Here is a 15926-nt window from a genome sequence, read left to right on the forward strand (position 1 = left end):
GTTTGTTAGAAAAATCAGTTAGGTCAAGTTGGGTGATGGTGTCCAAATATACAAACTTCCTAATATTTTGGTCTTTTTTAAATCAAGTATAAAGAGCAAGTGTTGACATTTCACCTGTAAAGGCAAGTTTTATCTACTTTTTTATAGTTACATCAGTCTTTGTTTCATGTATTTAGAAGTTCTTTTACGGGTTCATTAGTATTTAGAATTGTACCAAGTAGTACCAAGAAGTGAAATTCTGATGTAACAAACACTAAAACTGAGAAGTGGCTTTGGAACTGGATAATAGTTGCTGGAGTGTTTCTGAGGTACATGTCAGAAATATGGACATTAAAGGAGCTTCTTGGGAAGGTTCAGAAAGAGGAGAAGAGAGCTATAGGAAAAGCTTCCATGTTCTTAGAGAATACATAAATATCATGAAATACAGATGGCAAAGACCATTCTGGTAGTGGCTCATATGTAAATAAAGAATGTGTCATTGAGCTCCCAAGGAAAGTTTATCCTTTTGACAAAGTTATAAAGAACTTGGTTGAATTGTGTTGATGCTCAGCATTTTGTAGAAGGCAGAACTTGTAAATGATAAACTGGATATTTATCTGAGGAAACTTCTAAGCAAAAGTGTTGAAGCAGTAGTTTGGCTTGTTCTAACTCTTAAAATAAAATAGAATAGGAGATAGAAACATTGAATAAATAATTGTTAAGTACAGAGGAACCAGAACTTGTGTATCTAGAAAATTCTCAAAGAAGCCATATTGCCAAAAATGAGAGCACTTGTTCATGTGCTTATTTCACCATTTCACCAGAGGCTAGGAATGCATAAGGTTACACCATCAGACACTGCCAGTTTGAATTAAAGGTGAGAAAAAGTGGGTGAGAATGAGGGTTATTGTAATCTTGGAATTTAGAAAATGGGACTGTAGAGCTATTCATCTGGGAACATGTGCCATGCTTCAAGAAAGGGAAAGGACAAGAGAAGAGACTTAATGATCATCAGTCATGCTTCTCTAACCATTGGTCCATAGTGCACAGTTACAAGGGACAGGCCTACTCAAGGGACATGACTGACTTCAAGGGATGCACTGCAGGGAGTCTTGGTGACAGCTACAAAAAGGAGCATGGAAATGCCACTAGCCATGCCACTTGCCATCCCAAAGGACCTGGAGGGGACAGTATCAAACCAAAAAGGGTTATAGTCACACTTTCGTATCTAATGGAATTTGCCTTGCAAGATTTGGGACTTATTTAAGAAATATTACCCCTTTCATCTTTCTTATTGCTCCCTTTTGAAATGGGAATGTCTATTGTGTACATACCCTACCATTGTATCTTACAAGCATATATCCATCTTAATTTCCCAGGCTCATAGCAGGAAAGCAATTTTGCTTCAGGGTGAATTGTACCAGAATCATCACCCATATCTGATTTAGAATAGTATTTAGATATGACTTTAGGCTTAGACTTTTGAGTTGATGTCAGAATTAGTTAAGACATTGGGGGCTATTATGATGAAATACATTCTGGATGTGAGAAGATTATGAATTTGGGGGAATCGGGGATGTAATATTATGGACTGAATATTGGTTTCTACCCTTAATTTGTGTATTGAAATCTTAACCCGTAATATGATGGTATTTGGAAGAAGAGTCTTTGGAAGATAATTAGGTATAGGTGAGATCATTAAGGTGAAGCCCCTGTGATACTGCTCATGTCCCATTAGAGGAGGACACATTAGAGAGTACTGTTGCTGCTATGTGAAGATATAACAAGAAGAAAACCTGAAGGAGGATCTTTACCCGAAAGTGAATCAGCCAGTACCTTGATCTTAGACTTCCCAACTTCTACAACTATGAACAATTTCTATCTTAATAATATCTATCATTTCTATAAATTACTATAGCAGTCCAATCAGACTAATACAATCAGTGATATGGAATTTTTTGTTTGTTTTTTTGCTTTTGTTATGTTTTGAGGTTTTTTTGGTGGTACTGGAGTTTGAACTCAGGGCCTCATGCTTGCTAGGTAGGTGTTCTACAACTTCAGACACTGCCAGCCTCAGTCAATGATATGGACATCATTCTTTACAATTTAGGAAGTTACAAGATTGGAACTTGTTATAAAAGATGGAGTCTTCCCTAGCACTGAGCACAATGCCTCAGCAGACTCTGAATAAACCTGTGATAATGAAGAATGAGAATGAAGAAGACATCTCCAGAATGGAAGGATAAGCAAAGGTATTGTGTATAACTATTAATCTGATGTTAGGGGAAATTTTTACGCTGAATTGAATAAGGAGAATATGAATGATGGTTCTGGTTCTTATAGGTATTTGATAAGCAGAAAAAAAGTAAGAAGAGATATTCCAGGAAGAAGGAAAGGAGTGTAAAATAGAAAAGCATGAGGTGTGTAAAAACTTTATAAATCAGTTTGCTCGCAACAGTAAATCCGTGTAGAGATTACAAGGGACAACAAATTACAGACATTTATTCAATATTGTGGAGATTTAAATAGTAGCTACTGCATTTGAACGTTATCACAAAAGCCATGAAAGAGTTTCCAAGAGGGTACAGACATTACATGAAATCTTTACTCTGCTGAATTTTCTTTGCTTTTCCTCCAAAGCTGAATGCAGCATTGCAGGCTAAGCCCCATAGTGGTTTACACCCTCAATGCCATGATCATATTGACTTTTTCAGATGTGATTATCCAGTACTGACAGCTGGATTACTTTAAGCCTATGGCCTCCTTCATCACTAGCCAAACCCAGGTTCCAGTTAATTAGGAATAAGCCTGGGACAACCACCTACTTATATCCTGTTAATCTAAACCCCCGGGTGAGTTTTTGCTCTACTCTCCCTTTTTACTTTCTTATGAGTAACCTGGCTCCAAATCCTAGCCTACATGTTCACCTTATTCCATCATGTCTCATATATAAATGGTAGAACTGGAATTTTGGGTTGAACCTCAACAAGTCATGAGAGTGAGGCAGACAGCCAGAGGATAGAAAAGACCTGGAATCTTAAAGATTAAGAATTGTATTTCAGATTGAACATCTCTCTCTCTCTCTCTCTCTCTCTCTCTCCGTCTTCAATTGCAAAAACATGTGGAATACTTGTCCACTAGGCCAGGGACCTCCCAAATCCTCGCCCAGAGACAACGAAAACCCTCTCTATGCCTTGATTTTTGGGGATCAGAAACTGCTCGGTTTTGCCCCTCCAACAGGCTAAGGAGCTCTTTTTAAAAACACTTTGTAACACTGCTAACTCTCTCTTCTGCCTTCCACCTGGCCCATCATGGCCTTTGGTAAAATTTTCCCCTAACAGTCAATAAACTTATTATTGCCCTTGCCATCTACATAACCTGCCTGAATGCATTCATGTAGAATGTTACTCTCGTGCCCCTGGCCTGAACGAGCAGGCGGGGACCAGCTCGGCCACCTGCAGTCCGGGGCCGGGGGCGACTGGGGGGCCCCGGGCCCCTCAGCCCAGCCTTTCCAGCATCCCTGTCTCCCTCAGCCCCTTTCCACCAGGGGACCAACTAATCCCTGGGCCTTCCCCTGGAACCCCTCGCCGTGTCCTTCCCGCTTCCTCAGCGGCCCAACCGCAGACACCCCTGGGGACCTGGGAGACTCACCATGGATGTCTTCAGAGGTCGCCTCCGTCTCCATCTGCGACTCCATCTCGAACTCGGCAGGCTCGACCCCCTGTGCAGAAGTGCAAGCGAGATCCTTGCCGTCACTGCAGCTGGAGCTGCCAGCACAGAAGCACGACAGCCGCTGCCGCCCCCTTCAATCAGCCTCTGCTGCGCCCCGCGGCGCCCCGAGCTGTCCTTGGCTTAAGGCAGGCCAAGGCACAGGTGCCTGGACACCGGCAGCGCTGGGTGGGACCGAAGCCTGGCCAAGAGGCCGGCCAGAGGGGCGGGCAGGAGGCGCCAGGGAACGATGGGCTACTGGGATGGCTGGCCACCCTCATGCGCCCTGAATGTGGCGGGACAATCCTCCCCTTGGCCGTCCCACACACTCTCGCTCACGAACCCTCGGGCGTTTCGACGTGGCTGGCGAGGTGCCAAGAATCATCTGGACATAAACTTCTAAATTTGTGTAAACCCAGATTAGAAGTATAAATTTAACAATTTTTAAAATATTCTACAAGTAAGGCTATAGAAAAAACAGAAGTTTTCATACATTGTTCATGGGAATGCAAATTAGTACAATTCTTTTGGGGGGAAATTCAGTAATATTTAATAAATTATATATTGACTTATTGTTAGACTTGCTAAGCCCACATATAGAATTTATCCTGAAAATATACCTACAACAACAGAAATATATATATATACAAATTTATGTACACTATTTATTAGAACATTATTTACAGTTGCAAAATCCTAGCAACATCCTAAATTCCCATGTTTGAGGGTTGTTGGATAGCTATGGTATATCCCCACAAAGAATTATTATGCAGCTGTATACAAGAATGAGGAAGACCTCTAAGGGACATGTGCTATTTCCAAAACATATTTCTAAGTATGAATAACAGTGCAAAGGAGATTCTATAACATACTATATTAAATGTGAAGGAGAAGGGAAAACAATAAAATACAGATATATCTTCTCAGTTGTCAAAAATGAAACACAAACATGATAAACCAGAAACTAATGTGATTTGTTGTCTACATGCAATGGATGTGAAAATGGTGGAATGCATGGGGGGATAAGACCAGTGAAAAAGGACTGAGCATCACTTACCTGAGGAGACACTTTATTGTAGTGGCTTCTATTGTTCTGAGTTTTAGAAACATGTGGCTGTGCACATACTTAAAGAAGCAATTAAGTAAAATTAACCATAATAAGGAAATGTTCAAAATAGAATCCAAATAGCAACAAATAATGCTAAGTACATTACAAATACATTATATAACCACATTAAAGTGTATGAAGAACAAAAGAACTTACCTAAGTAACTTTGGTATAACAGCATTTTTTTCTGTATACGCTAAAGCTAAAGATGACAAAATTTATATATATATACATATGTATGTACATATATGCATGTATATATGTACATATATATGTAAAACTCTAGTAAATCTGTTTTTCATAGTGTTTTTATTTATTTATTTATTCAACTTTTTATGGCACTGGGGATCGAACTCAGAGCTTCATGACTACTAGGCAAGTACTCAACCACTGAGCTCCATCCACAGCCTTTTTTTTTCTGTTTTTTATTTTATTTGTCATTTTTACATTTACTTACATGTGTATATATTATTTGGGCCACCTCTCCCCTCCAACCCCCTCCAGGCAAAACCTGTTCTACCCTCTTGTTCTCTGATTTTGTTGAAGAAAAAGCATGTACGATAAAGAGAAAAACAACATTTTTGCTAGTTTGGGATAAAGAGCTATACAGAAAAATTCCTTGTGTTGTTTTCATGCACATGTGTATTATAACCCACATCGGTTCATTTCTACCCGACCTCTTCACTACTTCCTAGTCCCCTTCCCAAAGTGACCTCTGCCAGTTTAAGATCACTAGATTTGCTCCCATACAGTGAGCATATCAACCACATTCAAGTTTTTGGTTTTCTTCCCTTTCCCTATCCCTGCCATGCATGATCTTCCCTTAGTGTGTGACCCATGTCCAATAATATTACTACATTTCTTTTAGGTCTGTAATCTGCATATGAGGGAGAATATGTGATTTTTGGCTTTCTGAGCCTGACTAACTTTGCTTAAGATGATGTTCTCTAGTCCCATCCATTTACCTGCAAACGACAAAATTTTGTTCTTCTTTGTGACTAAAATTCCATTGTGTATAAATATCACATTTTCTTAATCTACTCATCAGTAATGGGGCATCTTGGCTGATTCCATAACTTGGCTGTTGTGGATAGTGCTACAATAAACATGGGTGTGCAGGTGCCTTTGTAGTAACCTGAGTCATATTCCTTTGGGTATATCCTCAGGAGTAGTATTGCCCAGGCCTATTTTTAATTCATTTTTTCTCTTGTTTTTTTTTTTATTGGCAGTATTGATATTTGAGCTTGGGTCCTTGTGCCAAACTCTCGGTCACTTGAGCCACAACTCTAACCTGTTTATCATCGTATTGTAGGTGAGGAATTCTGAATCTAGTTCATGTGTATACTAGGTTTAAATAAAAATTAAATACATTGGGGATAATGGAGACAGGAATTAAAATAAAAGACTTAGGCTAGCATAAAACTTATGAAAGTTTGGAATTGGAAGTATGAATTCATTGTTTTTAAAGGTTTATAAATATATGTTTATATGCATATATAAGTATACAAGCATACACATAAATATGTAGGGGTTTATGACAGATAATGGCAAAATACTGATGTGTATATGGATCTATATGTCTATGGTATAGAAAAGGATATAGATGTGTGAATATTCATACATATATTTCATAGTTTGTTTATTAAGAGCCTGAACACGATCCTGTCTCCTGCTGCCAGAGTTTGGTTTCTAAATACCATTCTCCAATAAAATTCTCCAGGGACACTTGAGAAACAACAGATTCCACAGCAAGGGTATAGAAAGTGTGAAATAAACCTGGAACTTTGTGATGTCAGGGAATAAGGACATGCTTATGAAATGATTAGAATATGTCAAAAGCCCAGGAGCCAATTTGAAGGGGCTCTTAATGGCCAAATCTGTGAAAATAAAGGTAATAATAATAATGGACTATGTCCCATAGAAAATAAGTTTTCATAAATCCATATAGTTATGAATTGCTGATTTAAATTCATTGGACAAGAGAACAATCTCTCCCTAGAAGTGGGGTAGGGGAGGATAAAGGAGATAGATGGAAGGGGTAAATCTAAGTAAGATACATTTTTAAGCACTTTTATAAATGTCACACTGTACCTCTAGTATAACAATAATGTGCTAAAAAAAGGAAAAAAAAGAAAAAATAAAAGTAAATAAAATAAATAAGGAAGGGTAGAAATAGAAACTCAACTTTTGGCAAACTCCACAGTAATTGATATGGCAAAGTTCACAATGCATTCTAAAATTACTTGGTGAAGTATGAGAAATAGAATATTTATATAATGTCAAAGTATCTCTCTACAAATAATCTCACAGGAAAAAAAATTACAAACATTTCAGTGGTGATCAATAACTGGTAGACAACATCTTAAACAAATGGTCACTAATAAAGAGACACTGTGACATGTCCTTCTATAAGATGCACTGAAAAAAGGCCAATTCATTTCTATAGTATTCTTATCCAAGATGCACACCAAAATTTAGTCACAGAAGCATCAGTTAAGTTCAAATCAAGAGGCACTGTTGGAGGGCTCATACAGAGACTGAGAGGGCACCAAAGCTTTCAGGAAGCAAGTTTATTAAGCAAGCTGGCAGGGACTCAGAGGACTCATTTTCAAAGGCTGAGCTCCGAGAACAAAGGGGACTTTCCTTATGTACCATTTAGAGCAGGTTACAGAAATGGGGAGGTATGGCTTATCCCATACATAATCACATGTTATTTCATTGGCTGTTTTAACCTCTGGGGTGAGGTAACCTTCCTCTGGTCTCTAGGTTACATTCCCCATCTCCGGTTTTCCTTTGTGTTACTGTAGCACTCATTAATCTCTCTTCCCCCTCTCTGCCTTCCTGCCACAGCACCACACAAAATGCTGGCCATATGGGGGTTTGAACTCAGGGTTTTATGCTTTCTAGGCAGGTGCTCTACCTCTTGAGCCATACCACCAGCCCATTTTTCCTGTATGTATTTTTTGAATAGGGTATCTCAGGCCAGGGTGGCCTAGAGCACAGTCCTTCTATTTACACTTGTTCTCATGGACTTTCACATTTTCTGGCCTTGAACAAAGATCCTTTTGGCTAAGAAAACCCCACTCGATAAGTTCTGAACTCAGAAGTTGAAGTCCTGTCCCAGATTGGAGGAGATAAAGAAATATGGCAATAAAAACAATATGTGATCCCGAAAGGATCCTAGTACATCAATGGGGAAAGTGACAAAATCTGAATAAAGCCTACAGATTATTAATATTGTTCTATTAATGTTAATTTCCTCACTTTGATCATTGTGGTGTGGTTAAATGTTAATATTTAGAAAATCCAGATGAAAGGTATACAGGGATTCTTCCTACTATTTTTGCTGCCTTTTTCAGCCTGAAAATAGTCTTAATTTAAAGAAACCAAAATATAAATTTCAAAACAATTAAAAAGAAAAAAGTAAGCCTTCAGACCTCCTTTTGAATTTATGACCATAGATCTCAAATTTTCTCTGCATTGCTCTGCCACCTCACCTTGTTTCTCTTTCTACTTCCCTTACAAGGTCAACTCCAATGAAAAACAATGACTGTTTTTCCTTAATCAAATCCTTTATGAAAACCCAGTGATTCTGATTTCCTGAAAATCTTAGCTTCTGATCTACTTTCTCTGTCTTTGTTACTATTGTCATGTTCACAAACTTCAACAACCAAATGGATGACCCAAACAACATCTTGGCCAACTGAGCATCTTGTCATCTTAGCTCCCCAGTCTTATGAACATGCACTTGACCTGACAGTGCCAATAAATATATTACCACCAAAATTTTAGCATCCAACCAATAAATGACCAACTTGAAACAAGTAAACTCATTTCACCAATTGTATACACCAATGATGAATTCTATTGTGTGGACATTATCGCTTTCCACCATTTATAATTCTCCTCCTGGGGTGAACTTGTTTAAGGTACATTATATGCATGAAAAAACATGAAGACCCCTTCTAAATTTTTAAGAATTAAAGAAGCAACTTCAGAATTTTTCTTTAAGACAGAATCACAAAATAATTTGATAATTTTTCTTGAGCAAAACATCAAGATATTTAAAAACACATTTCCATGTATCTAAAAATCCCTGAAAAAAATCACCTTCCTCCTATATTTCCCGTATTTAGTATTGCTGTAATCCCTATCTTGCATATCATTCCCCTTCTCTTTCTTCTCTTCCTTTTTTCTCTCAACTTCTCTCTCTCAACTCACATTCAATGCTTTTGTCTTTCTCCTTTTACTTACATTGTACAGTTCTCACAAATCCCCAGTTCTTATACAGTCAGCTATTTGCTTTCTCCTTGCCTGAATACAGGCAAGAATGCAGCTGAGTTTTACAGGAGAAAACTGTACCCTCTTTGGTACTAGGTTTATGACCATGAGAGCTTAGGAAGTGCTCTGCCCTGCCTAGTCTGTTGCTATCTTTTCTAGTTGATTTTTGTTTCCACATTTTAAAATTCTTTCACACTGAATTCACAAATGGACCCCTAATAAATACTTTTGAATGAATGAATAAATATTAGTCCTCCATCTGTCTATCTTAGCTTTTTTTTCATATTTTGGCTTGACAACTAAAACAGCTTCAAGCTTCCCATGCTATATTGAAGAAGAGCAACTGACTGTCCCATACCTACAAAATCATTGTTCCCTGAGGTTCTGTTCAAGTCACACACTTGTCTAGGAACCTATCAGAAAAACACTAAGGTTCTGTTTTGGTTGGCGTAGACCACAGTCAGATCCTGCACGTTGAGGATGGAGTGTGGGTTGAGAAGGACTTAAGAGGTCCCTATCCTCTACAATAACTGCTAGGTAGTCAACACAGAAAATAGTAACAAAATGAGAGGATATTCACCAAGAGCTTAGGTTCTAGAAACAGAAGGAAAAGTAACATTAGTTCTATTTTTATTCACTTTAAAATAATTTGATGTAGTATTACATATATGTTCTCCTTAACTATTGGAGTTTTCTTTACCTATTTTGCTGTAAGTTTATTTCACCATGAAATTATTGTAATGGAAGAAATGTTTTCTGTAGGAAAATTTTTTTAAATTACAAAACTAAAACCAAATCCATAATTCCTTCCTTTTCTGTATTACAAATTCCTAAGTATTTCCATTCTATCCTTCCCTTAGCATTTAAGGTACAAAGCTTTATTTCAAAACTTTGCATATTTAGAAGGGGAGAGAGTTAAGAGGGTTCTTTTATTTCTGAAATGCTGACTCTGAATTCAAGAACCGTGGCTTCATGTCCTTTTTTTATTCAATTTTATAAATGGCTATATATATCCAAACACACATTTATAACCAAACTATGCATGATAAACTGATGCTGAAACATAATGGTGATCTGCATATGTTTCTTTTACAGAAATTCCCACAGATGAATTTTGGGTATCCTTCAAGATGTGGGAATGAATTTTTAATAAAGTATCTTCACAATTACATATCCAAGATTTTAGAATCCGTAATAGTATTGAAATTCAGTTCTGCTCCCATTATGCGTGTGGTACCTGAACTCTAAAATATGTGTTAATTTAATATACATACACCATTTTGAGGGCAATAGTTAAAAGGTTTCTTTTCTCAAAATTAATTCTTGCCTAGATTTCCTTTACCACATAGTTCAATTTTAGCTGCTTTGTGCCTGAAAATATCTATTTTGTATATTTATGTTAATCTCAATAGCATAAGAAATAGTGCAAATGACATAACCATTTTCAATTAGATCTTTTTTACTCTCTTTCTCTCTCTCTCCCTCCCTCCCTCCCTCCCTCCCTCTCTCTCTCTCTCTCTCTGTCTCTCTCTCCGTCTCTCTCTTCTCTCCTCTCTGTGGTAATGTATAGTAATGGGTCTTAAATCCAGGGACTTACACATGCTAGGTAGATGCTCTTACCATCAGAGCCACACTCCCATCCCTTTTTGTTTGTATTTTCGTTATGAGATAGGGTCTTGCTAACTCTGCCCAGGCTGTCCTTAAATTCTTACTGCTTCCACCTATGGAGCATATGGGATTGGTGGCATGCACCACCATGCCAAGCTTCTAGCACATGGTTTTGTTCTAAATAATGCCAGGTTCAGTAGTCTTTCGCAAAGATATTGGAGAATGTGTGTGCATGTTGACATGCACATATGTACATATATGTTTATCTTGAGTCCCTGCTAGACAAAGAAAGGATAAACATACACACACCCATATATATGTGCATATTATGAGTGAGCAATATTGTATATCTGAACTTAACTATAGGGATTCATCTTAGTTTACTAAGTGGTTACTTCCAGGCATCATTCCATCCCATTCCATGGGAACCTAGCCTTGGACAAAATCCATAAAAATCTCTGTCCTCATAGAGCTTTCATTCTTGATAAACAAACATTGTAAGTAAATTATATCCTACATGAGGGGATGACATATTTTGTTACCTTCTTTAGCCAAGAAAAGGAATCAGCATTTCAGGGACTGCAATTTTAGATAAGGTCATCACAAAAGGCCTTGTTGAGAGGCTGTCATTTGAGTAATGGCTAAAAAAATGCAGAAAGTGCACATGCAGATGTGTATGGAAAGAGCATCCCAGTAATGGAAAAGGCAGTGCAAGATTCAGGTGATAGCCTGCTTGAGGGAGTGGAGGTAGAGTTGAGAAGCATCAGGGATGTCAATATGGCTGGAAAAGAAAGAAAAACAGATCTTAAATGACTCATAAAGTATAAATGTGAAATCTGATAAAAAAAGAGCAATGTTAGGTGCTAATGCTAGGTATTAGGATTTTTTTGAGAATTGAAATTTAAAGTAAATATAAAATGTAAGTAAGAAAACTGTTGGGTGTTGGGAACTATTTGAGGATTGTGGTCTGAAAAGTCTGGAGGTAAGCAATAGAAACTTATTTATCAAACTTTAAAGCTAAAGGGGAATGAAGTTAAAGTAGTAAGATTAAATAAGAGGAAGACTGTTTATTGAGTTTCTTCATGCTTTATACACATTATGCCACTTGTTTACTGACAGTTTAGTTAGATTAGTACCACAGCACATACGCAAAACATAGCAAATAAGTTTAACCGCTGCAACTTTAAGTTGTATTTTTATTTCTCTGCTATAAAGAGATATCCCTCATTATCCTTAGGAGAAGAGTATAAGTATGAATCATTAGGAAGAACTGGAAGTTCCTCCATATACCAAGAAATGTTTCAAAAGATTGAGGCCTTCCTGATGGTCCATGGAGATCTAATGATAAATAGAATGTATCTCTTATTGAGAGGCTTAAAGAAAAGTCAGAATTCAGAGGAAAGAGGAGGTAAGAGGAGAACAGAGGCTCTGAATCTGAGAGGACCTCATGACAGAATCCCCCTTCATCTAGTGGCTTGAGAAATTACTGCAGCTTTGAGGCTGATGTATCTTCCTAGCAGGACAGTATCATGGAAAACCTAACAGGGCAGCTTCTTCAAAATAACAAAGAGCCTGTGTTCAAGATGTACAGCAAGACAGCACAAAAGTGCTATCCTTGCAGAGCCTATGTTTCTGAAAGTAGTCATTTGAGCACTGCTTGACAATACACATTAGCAAAATGACAAACACTGTCCTACTGGGACACTGCTGAGCACATAGTGGTATGGTAGAAAAGTTCAAGTTCATATTGGCTAGAGGCAGAGTGGGAAGTATCAAACTATCATTCTCTGTGGACAAATGTGTATGAGTGGATAGATTTAGAGTCTCACCATATCCACAGTACAAGTGTGGTATGGACATTGAGAAAGGTTAATTAACTTCCAGATCCCTTATATTAGTTAAAGATTGCTCTTTTACCCAAGATGCCTTCCAAAGCAGGTGACATAAATACTGCTGGCAATCAACTAGTGAATTATTATCCTCAATTAAGACAGCAAGAAGGCATTGTGTATTGAGTGTGATTAAACAGACTTGAGCAGCAAATAATTATGATTATATAAAGATGATCTCAGCCTAGGATGTATTTTTTATTTTTGGAAATACTGTGGGATTTTTGGGTAATCCTGTTTCCTCTCTTGATTAGCTCTACTACTGGCTTTTTAAAATACCAAATATATTAAAAGAGAAAAGCCATGATTAAGTCATATAGCTAAACTTTAATATTGCAAATCATAGATTTCTAATTCACATCCTCATAAAAAGTTTTGCTAATGGTAACACATTTTTAATATCAGCTTTTAACCATTCTCCTAAAAAAACCCAAATATTTGATGTTATCAGGATGCATCACTCACCTTTCATTGTTACAATCATATAATGCCCACCATGTTACTCCTCTTTTCTGTGTGATCCTACTTTCTATTCTTTATAGCATTATCCTTATCTTAATTTCTGAGCATTTTATTACACATTGTAGGTTTATCTTCCAGTAATTTGTCCTCTCTGTTGCTTGGCCTTCTTTTTCCACTTGCCCTCAGGCACTCCCATAGCCATTTTCTGTACCTTTTCATCCCCCAAATAGCCAGATTTATCAAAGTTTCAATTTCATTTCTCCCTCTTTCTAGTCACTGCTTCCTGTATTTCCAGGTCATTTTCTCTAATTCCATCTCCAAAACTCTGAGACCTCAAACATTTATCCAACTACCTTCTGATTGTCCTTCACCTCCCAATCTTCCCTTTCCTCTTTATCAAATTTAAATCCCATGGTAGATCTCCTTAATCATTCCCTTGGATACCTCCTATCATGCTCTAATCTATTAACTTACAAAAAACTCCCTAATAAGATTCAGCTCTTGCACTCTGTGCATGGACTTGTGTTGCTGAACAGGATTGGAGAAAATACATGGCCACCTGATACATGACCATGAACCACACGTGAACCATAAACAGTTATGGAAATGACAGTCTACACAATGTCCATGTTGACCACTGCATGCTTTCTCCTATTGCCTTAACCTCTCCTATTGTCTTCTCATTTATGTTTTCTGTTAGCTAATTTCTACCTCAATGAAAAAAACTTAAGCAATCAGAAAGGTAATTTTAGTAGAACTTCATCATCTCTTTACCCACCTACCAGAGCCCATACCTGCATTCCATCTTTCTGACTAGTACTAAAGGACATTGGTTCTCAAATTTAGCAGTCATCAAAATCAACTCAAAGGACAAAATTACTAAAGAACCCAACACAATACAAATTATTTGACCCCATATCCAGAATCTCTGAGTCAGTAGATTCAGGATTGAGGTCTAGTAACGTGTTATTTCTAAAATCTTCCCAGACGGTGTTGACATTGTTAATTAAAAGACTTCCATTTGAGAACCACTGATAATGAAGCAGTCATGTTCCATCTGAAGCTTGTCTCCAACTTGGACATGGTATTTGATCTCTAACACACTCTCAAGCACCCCACTCTAATTTTTCCTCAGAAAAGGAGATTATCTTTCCATTCTCCACTGGATCACTATTGTGGCAAATTATTACTTTTCAAAAGACTCTTTCACATTCTCAGTAGGGGAAGATAGTGTATTTTTGACCCATGGACTTTAGACTTAAGGCGCATTGTTGGTTTTGCCATTTTCTCTTTCTCCTCTTTCACAAGGAAAGCAATATCCCAGATAGAGATGTAAGCTTTCAACCTGGATCCCAGAGAAAAGAGAAGGTGACAGACTTGCAGTTAAATCAGAAACAAACACTAAACCATTTTTGTTGAAAGTGACTGAGATTTCAGGGCCATTTATTCCCATAGTGTAACTTTTCCTAAATTAGGTGATGCAATTATCATTAGCATATAAGTCTGTTTCTATTTTTCCAATTAAAAAATCTTGAACCCACTTTCTCCAGCAGCCAACATTTCCTGGACATTCCATCTTTCTTGTACTGAGGCAAAATGTTCATACTATTCTTGTTTACTCTCTTATACCACACATTCGGTCCATTGAGATATTTTGTTAATACTACCTTCCAAAGACAATGCAAACTTGATCACATTTCACCACCTCAATACAGCTATAATCTGTGGCACATTCTGTCTCTCTGTCTTTCTCTGTTTCTGTCTCTGTCTTTCTCTCTCTCTCTTCTTGAGACAAGATCTTGTCTTGCCATGTAGCTCAGGCTTTCCTCAAATTTACTATGTAGCTCATGGTGGCCTTGAACTCTTGATTCTCCTGCCTTAGCTAACAGGGTGCTGGGATTATGGGCATGTACCATTATGTCCAGCATCAGAGCATCTCTTACCCAGATTGATGCAATATTCTTCCCTCTGTTTTACTTCCACTATTATTTCTGTTTCAACACAGCAACAAGAGTGATCATTTTATTGCATAATAAAGCCCCTTTATTTTCCCTCTGACCTCTTTTTATGCTATTCTTCCCCATGATCATTCTCTCCCTCCACACTGTCCTCTCTGGCATTTCTTAATATGATGAGTACACCCCATTTCAGGTTCAGTGCCCTGGCTATGCTCCATGCCTGAATATTCTTTCTTTAAGTCAATATGGCTGGCTTCCTCAACTCCTTCAAGTCTGTTCAAAGGCTCTTTTTACAGTGATATTTAATCTGTTAAAAATAGAAGCCAAATCCAAACTCTTGCTTCCTTTATCTGCTCTATTATTTCCATACAACTTACTACTCTTAACATTCTATATGATTTATTGTTTTGTTTTTTTCTGAGTTCTCTCTTTCTACAGAAGACAACCTCCCAAGAGATTCACTGTTTCTCAAGTCTTTAGAAGAGTGTCTGGCATTTAAAAAAGTCCAACATATATTTGTTGAATGACTGAATGGTCACCTTTTAAGCAATGAAATCTAACATGCCATTTGAGTACCTATGATTTTAGAAAAAAACAAAGTTTTCATGTACTAAAATTTTTATAGTAAAAGGTTCTCTTAGTAACAATGATGTCATTGGGGAGACTAAAAATTTGAATATTGGTGATTTTTTTAAATGTTATATTAGTAATTGAGGGCATTGTTTCACCCACTTTGTAAAAATGAGATTAAAATTATGGTCCATTACCAACTCAACAATATCTTCATCATTATAAACTGTTAATTGCTTTTAGTGTCATTATTAAAGTATGTCACATAATTTCCAATTTCTGACCACTGCTCCAAGTATGGTTCATGTGGTAGGCCTAGGTGACAAATCAGTCACTCTCTTAGCCACTGAGAAACAATTGATG

This window comes from Castor canadensis, chromosome 9 (assembly GCF_047511655.1).
Source record: "Castor canadensis chromosome 9, mCasCan1.hap1v2, whole genome shotgun sequence".
Lineage (NCBI taxonomy): Eukaryota > Metazoa > Chordata > Mammalia > Rodentia > Castoridae > Castor > Castor canadensis.